We start from the raw sequence: 7,600 nt of genomic DNA on the forward strand, positions 1-7,600 counted from the left end.
TGCGGTCATATAGGCTATTGGATTGGCCAGAACTTTTGCAAATCTTTATATATAGCGCTAGATTTTTAAGAAAATGGATTTTTTTAATGAGCAGAAGCCAAAATAGGACAAGTCGAAGAATACCGTTTTCATCATAAACATCATAAAAATAAAGGAAAACAAATCGCATTAATCATATAATATACTTCGTGGAATTACGTTCTCTGTCAAAAGTATTTTTGAAAACATTAATGTTTTTTTACATAAAAATCAAGTACATTCCATGTCATGACTGTAGGGGCTACGTTGGTTAAATGAGTTAGGTCGAATCAGAATGTTGGCAGAACAACTGGTGATAAATATTTTAAAGTTATCGCCTCGTGTGAATGAAACAGTTGGATTTACAGAAAATAAAACAGATTTTAAAAAAAAATCTAAAATGCAGTTAAAACCATTTCTCGCTATACGTTATTAAAATTCAGTACAATTAATATACTTTTTTTTATGCTAATGCTACCCCTTATATATATATATATATAATATATATATATAATATATAAATATAAATATATATATAATATATATATATAATATATATATAAATATATATATATATAGATATATATATATATATATTATATATATATATATATAGTCTGATTGCTATTCAAACCCTTTACAATGTGATATTCCTTGAGACAACAAAAATATTCAATATTATAAAGGCGATCATTGATCAAAACTAAGCATTGAGATCTGACAATTCATAAGCATTTTACCATTCCCAAAGAAAGGAGCGGTCGTATGTTTCTAATTATCATTTTAATATGTCAAAAATATGGTCAAAATTTATATATTATAATATTTACTATTGTTGACATTATGAGCCAAAGAGTTGAATACAAAGTAAGTTTGGTAACTTTAAATCCAAACTGGCATATCTGTTTCGGCGACGGACTCTTGGATCGGACAGTAAATGGGTTACTCGATTACGCGTCCGCCAAATCTTCTTTGTGTTCGCGATTAAACGAGCGGGAACCACGACAACACAACACGCGAAATAAACAGACGCATACTAGCAGCAACAAGACAAGCAATATGGACAAGACAAGTACACGGAAAACACAGCACTGACACATAAATATCCATATTTCTTAACATAATGCAGAAACAATTCAAAAACGATTTAGTTAGAGGAAAAGCAGTAACATGGAATAACAAGATATGAAGTGAGTAGAAAAGTGCCAGAAGAATAAAAAAGTGAGAATAAAAAAATTTTTTCGCGGCGGTGGTGGGGTTCGAACCTGCGACCTTATTGGTACGACAACTCCGCCTGGCAGGTGAGAGCGTGGCTCTACCGTGTGAGCATCCACGAACCATAAAAATATTCGTTTCAAACAAGTCATTTCTAGATCCCTCTCACGCCACTTCTTGGATCGCCGATTCGTTCACCACCATCGCGAAGTAATTTGACCACATTAAGCTAATAGCCAATATTCTCATCACAAACATATAACATAGAAACAATTGAGACATTGAGTATGCTCCGTGTATGGGTGAATTTTTAATTCAGAAAAGTGATGGAGCAGGCACTTATGTTGTAACAACAAGATATGAAGTGAGTAGAAAAGTGCCAGAAGACAAATAGAGAATAAAAAATTTTTTTCGCGGCGGTGGTGGGGTTCGAACCTGCGACCTTATTGGTACGACAACTCCGCCTGGCAGGTGAGAGCGTGGCTCTACCGTGTGAGCTATCCACGAACACATAAAAATATTCGTTTCAAACCCAAAGTCATTTCTAGATCCCTCTCTCACCCACTTCTTGAGATCGCCGATTCGTTCACCACCATCGCGAAGTAATTTTGACCAGCAGTTAAGCTTAATAGCCAATATTCTCATCACAAACATATAACATAGAAACGATTGAGACATTGAGTATGCTCCGTGTATGGGGTGAATTTTTAATTCAGAAAAGTGAGTGGAGCAGGCACTTATGTTGGTAACAACAAGATATGAAGTGAGTAGAAAAGTGCCAGAAGACAATAGAGAATAAAAATTTTTTTCCGCGGCGGTGGTGGGGTTCGAACCTGCGACCTTATTGGTACGACAACTCCGCCTGGCAGGTGAGAGCGTGCTCTACCGTGTGAGCTATCCACGAACACATAAAAATATTCGTTTCAAACCCAAAGTCATTTCTAGATCCCTCTCTCACCCACTTCTTGAGATCGCCGATTCGTTCACCACCATCGCGAAGTAATTTTGACCAGCAGTTAAGCTTAATAGCCAATATTCTCATCACAAACATATAACATAGAAACGATTGAGACATTGAGTATGCTCCGGTGTATGGGGTGAATTTTTAATTCAGAAAAGTGAGTGGAGCAGGCACTTATGTTGGTAACAACAAGATATGAAGTGAGTAGAAAAGTGCCAGAAGACAATAGAGAATAAAAAATTTTTTCGCGGCGGTGGTGGGTTCGAACCTGCGACCTTATTGGTACGACAACTCCGCCTGGCAGGTGAGAGCGTGGCTCTACCGTGTGAGCTATCCACGAACACATAAAAATATTCGTTTCAAACCCGGCGTGGTGTTTGAACCTCACCTTATTGTACGACACCCGCCTGGCAGTGGCTGCTTACGTTACTCCACACACAAAAATATTCGTTTCAACCAAATCATTTCTAGATCCCTCTCTCACCCATACTTGAGATCGCCGATTCGTTCACCACCATCGCGAAAATTTGACCAGCAGTTAAGTTAATAGCCAATATTCTCATCACAAACATATAACATAGAAACATGAGACATTGATATGCTCCGGTGTATGGGGTGAATTTTTAATTCGAAAAGTGATGGAGCAGGCACTTATGTTGGTACAACAAGATATAAGTGAGTAAAAAGTGCAAAGACAATAGAGAATAAAAATTTTTCGCGCGGTGGGTCGAACCGCGACTATTGACACACTCCGCGCAGGTGAGAGGTGCTTACTGACTATCACGAACACAAATTGTTCAAACCAAAGTCATTTCAGATCCTCTCTCACCCACTCTTGAGATCGCCGATTCGTCACCACCATCGCGAAGTATTGACCAGCATTAAGCTTAATAGCCAATATCTCATACAAACATATAACATAGAAACGATTGAACATTGATATCTCGTGTATGGTAATTTTTAATTCAGAAAAGTGAGTGAGCAGGCACTTATGTTGTACAACAATAAGTGAAGAAAATGCCAGAAGACAATAGAATAAAAAAATTTCGCGCGGGTGGTTCGAACCTGCGACCTTATTGTACACAACTCCGCCGCAGGTGAGAGCGTGGCTCTACGTGTGAGCTATCCACGAACAAAAATATTCGTTTCAAACCAAAGTCATTTCTAGATCCCTCTCTCACCCACTTCTTGAGATCGCCGATTCGTTCACCACCATCGCGAAGTAATTTTGACCAGCAGTTAAGCTTAATAGCCAATATTCAATAAAAATTTTTATTCTCTATTGTCTTCTGGCACTTTTCTACTCACTTCATATCTTGTTGTTACCAACATAAGTGCCTGCTCCACTCACTTTTCTGAATTAAAAATTCACCCCATACACCGGAGCATACTCAATGTCTCAATCGTTTCTATGTTATATGTTTGTGATGAGAATATTGGCTATTAAGCTTAACTGCTGGTCAAAATTACTTCGCGATGGTGGTGAACGAATCGGCGATCTCAAGAAGTGGGTGAGAGAGGATCTAGAAATGACTTTGGGTTTGAAACGAATATTTTTATGTGTTCGTGGATAGCTCACACGGTAGAGCCACGCTCTCACCTGCCAGGCGGAGTTGTCGTACCAATAAGGTCGCAGGTTCGAACCCCACCACCGCCGCGGAAAAAAATTTTTTATTCTCTATTGTCTTCTGGCACTTTTCTACTCACTTCATATCTTGTTGTTACCAACATAAGTGCCTGCTCCACTCACTTTTCTGAATTAAAAATTCACCCCATACACCGGAGCATACTCAATGTCTCAATCGTTTCTATGTTATATGTTTGTGATGAGAATATTGGCTATTAAGCTTAACTGCTGGTCAAAATTACTTCGCGATGGTGGTGAACGAATCGGCGATCTCAAGAAGTGGGTGAGAGAGGGATCTAGAAATGACTTTGGGTTTGAAACGAATATTTTTATGTGTTCGTGGATAGGTCACACGGTAGAGCCACGCTCTCACCTGCCAGGCGGAGTTGTCGTACCAATAAGGTCGCAGGTTCGAACCCCACCACCGCCGCGAAAAAAATTTTTTATTCTCTATTGTCTTCTGGCACTTTTCTACTCACTTCATATCTTGTTGTTACCAACATAAGTGCCTGCTCCACTCACTTTTCTGAATTAACATGGAATAAATAATGTATACTCTGTATAACAATTCCCTACACGATCCCTTCCTTACAGTCACCTTTCTACCCCCACCACTCCAACCCTTTTGGATATTTATCATTATATACCTAATTATTAATTGTGGCAATTATTCGTTCTATATGTTTATAAATAAATTATTTATATTATCTTGTCTATCTATTCACCCCGCTACCTAAACACCTGTCCAATCCCAATTATAGACAGGTTACTTTCGTCCGATTCTTTTTTTTTCCCCCCCCCCCCCCCTCATCTTTTCAAACTGACACGTCTTTAGAATATCGTTTCATACCAACTCTCCATTCTCAGGGGGAAAAAAGTAGCCAGAACAATTCGATGCAATAACTAATTCTTGTTTACTTTTATCCAACCCCCACCATACAGTATATCCGGCCCAACCCCACATAAACATATCACAACACAGCACAGACACCCCCCCCCCCCCAATACCCTGATACACCTGGAATAGGAGAGGAATGCCAACTCACACTAGAAAAATAACGTCAAGACAATAATAGCAAACCGAAATATGTACTGAGGCGGACCGATATAAAATATATATATAAATACAGTTTGCCCATAAATCAAAACATATTTTAGGAACAATTATTAAACTTCAAAACACACACCCTCAAACTATGCCTTTTTACTCTCTTGTGCAAAAATTCATATGACGCCATTTATTGTGCTCACAATTGACTGACGTCACAACCTTACTAAGTAACAATGTGAAACTGAATGTAAGCTTCAATTTAATATACGAAAACAGATAAAAGGGACGTTTCAGGTTTCCCCTTTGTCAACAAAACAGGATGAATGAAACACTATAGACGAATGAGATAATGTGGTAGTGGCGTTTTTGTTTTTGTTTTTCATCTAAACAACGCCACTACAACATTATCTCATTCGTCTGTAGTGTTTCATTCATCCTGTTTTGTTGATAAAGGGGAAATCTGAAACGTCCATTTTATCTGTTTTCGTATACTAAATTGAAGCTTACATTCAATTTCTTGTTGTTATCTATTTCTTCGAGCTTCGAGCAGCAACATTTACATAACCTTACTAAGACAACGCGATTGAAAAAACGGCTGACTTCTCATACAACAGTGTTCTGTTATTGAATTTCCACCAGCTGAAGGACGCTGCGCATCAAACATCCATTCTAGAATGAAGGCCGTTTATGATGATATGTGTATTACTGATAGCGCAGTTCGAAGGTGGATTATAATTTCTAAAGGAGATATCCCAACAGAGGCAAAAGTGTTTGATCGCCAGCTACCAGGTAGGGCACTTTCTGCATCCGACACGAGTAATCAAGAAGCAGTTGACCTTATGATCAGAGCGAATCGAAGGGTAAAACAAAATGATATCGCTGATGAAGTTGGGATTTCAAAAGAACGAGTAAACCATATCGTGACATCTCTCTTGGGTTACAGAAAATCTATGCACGATGGGTCAGAAATGAAAGCGCAGAGAAAAGACACCTGTACCCAACCTTTAAAACGAAATGACAAGAAAGGAGATATTTTTCTGCAGAAAATTGTGACTGGTGATAATCTTGGATCCACCACCACGACCCGGAAACCAAAGTGCAATCAATGAAGTTTGTTCATAGATTTTCTACAAGCCAAAGTAAATTCAAAGTCATTGTCTCTGTGAGAAAAGTCTTGGTTACCATTTTCTGGGACATTGAAGGCATAGCTCACATAGAATTTATTGACCAAGGGCAAACAGTCATCATCATAGCTTGTTGCTCTAACACCGAACCTACTTCACAGCATCTGGGGAGCAGAGTTTACCATATATGTGTAAATTGTTGTAATAGTGGACAGGAAACTCAACTTCGGTAATTTGCAACTTCGGTTAATTGCAACATTTTCGCTGATCCCAAGGTGTTGCGATTATCAGGGGTGGATTGTAATTGTAGATAAATCTGAGAGAACGTTCTTGTATTTTATCCAATTTTTTAGTATTTGCTCTTGAGCAGTAAGTGGACAAAAGTTAAAATTTTATAAAACAAACGGGTGGAAAATTGTTAGTTTATTTAGTGTGGATAGATACAGTGGCGTGGCTTGCATACAGTATAAAGTGGTACCAGAATCAGAAGACTTACACATGCTATATTTGTAAATACAAAAGAAAGAAAAGAAATAAAATAAAAGACTTACATATATACTTGTAAATTATGTTTGCATGGTGATGTTTCTATCCCAGCAAATCTGTTTTATAATTTGTTTGTAGAATTCACGAGCGGCAACTATATCAGCTTTGTGGATTGACCAAACCATCAAAGAATTCAACCGCGTCTGTTTCATTTCGCAAGCAGCAACATTTACATAACCTTACTAAGACAACGCGATTGAAAAAACGGCTGACTTCTCATACAACAGTGTTCTGTTATTGAATTTCCACCAGCTGAAGGACGCTGCGCATCAAACATCCATTCTAGAATGAAGGCCGTTTATGATGATATGTGTATTACTGATAGCGCAGTTCGAAGGTGGATTATAATTTCTAAAGGAGATATCCCAACAGAGGCAAAAGTGTTTGATCGCCAGCTACCAGGTAGGGCACTTTCTGCATCCGACACGAGTAATCAAGAAGCAGTTGACCTTATGATCAGAGCGAATCGAAGGGTAAAACAAAATGATATCGCTGATGAAGTTGGGATTTCAAAAGAACGAGTAAACCATATCGTGACATCTCTCTTGGGTTACAGAAAATCTATGCACGATGGGTCAGAAATGAAAGCGCAGAGAAAAGACACCTGTACCCAACCTTTAAAACGAAATGACAAGAAAGGAGATATTTTTCTGCAGAAAATTGTGACTGGTGATAATCTTGGATCCACCACCACGACCCGGAAACCAAAGTGCAATCAATGAAGTTTGTTCATAGATTTTCTACAAGCCAAAGTAAATTCAAAGTCATTGTCTCTGTGAGAAAAGTCTTGGTTACCATTTTCTGGACATTGAAGGCATAGCTCACATAGAATTTATTGACCAAGGGCAAACAGTCATCATCATAGCTTGTTGCTCTAACACCGAACCTACTTCACAGCATCTGGGGAGCAGAGTTTACCATATATGTGTAAATTGTTGTAATAGTGGACAGGAAACTCAACTTCGGTAATTTGCAACTTCGGTTAATTGCAACATTTTCGCTGATCCCAAGGTGTTGCGATTATCAGGGGTGGATTGTAATTGTAGATAAATCTGAGA

This window comes from Berghia stephanieae, chromosome 1 (assembly GCF_034508935.2).
Source record: "Berghia stephanieae isolate SIO BIC M18660-M18661 chromosome 1, UCSD_Bste_1.3, whole genome shotgun sequence".
NCBI lineage: Eukaryota > Metazoa > Mollusca > Gastropoda > Nudibranchia > Aeolidiidae > Berghia > Berghia stephanieae.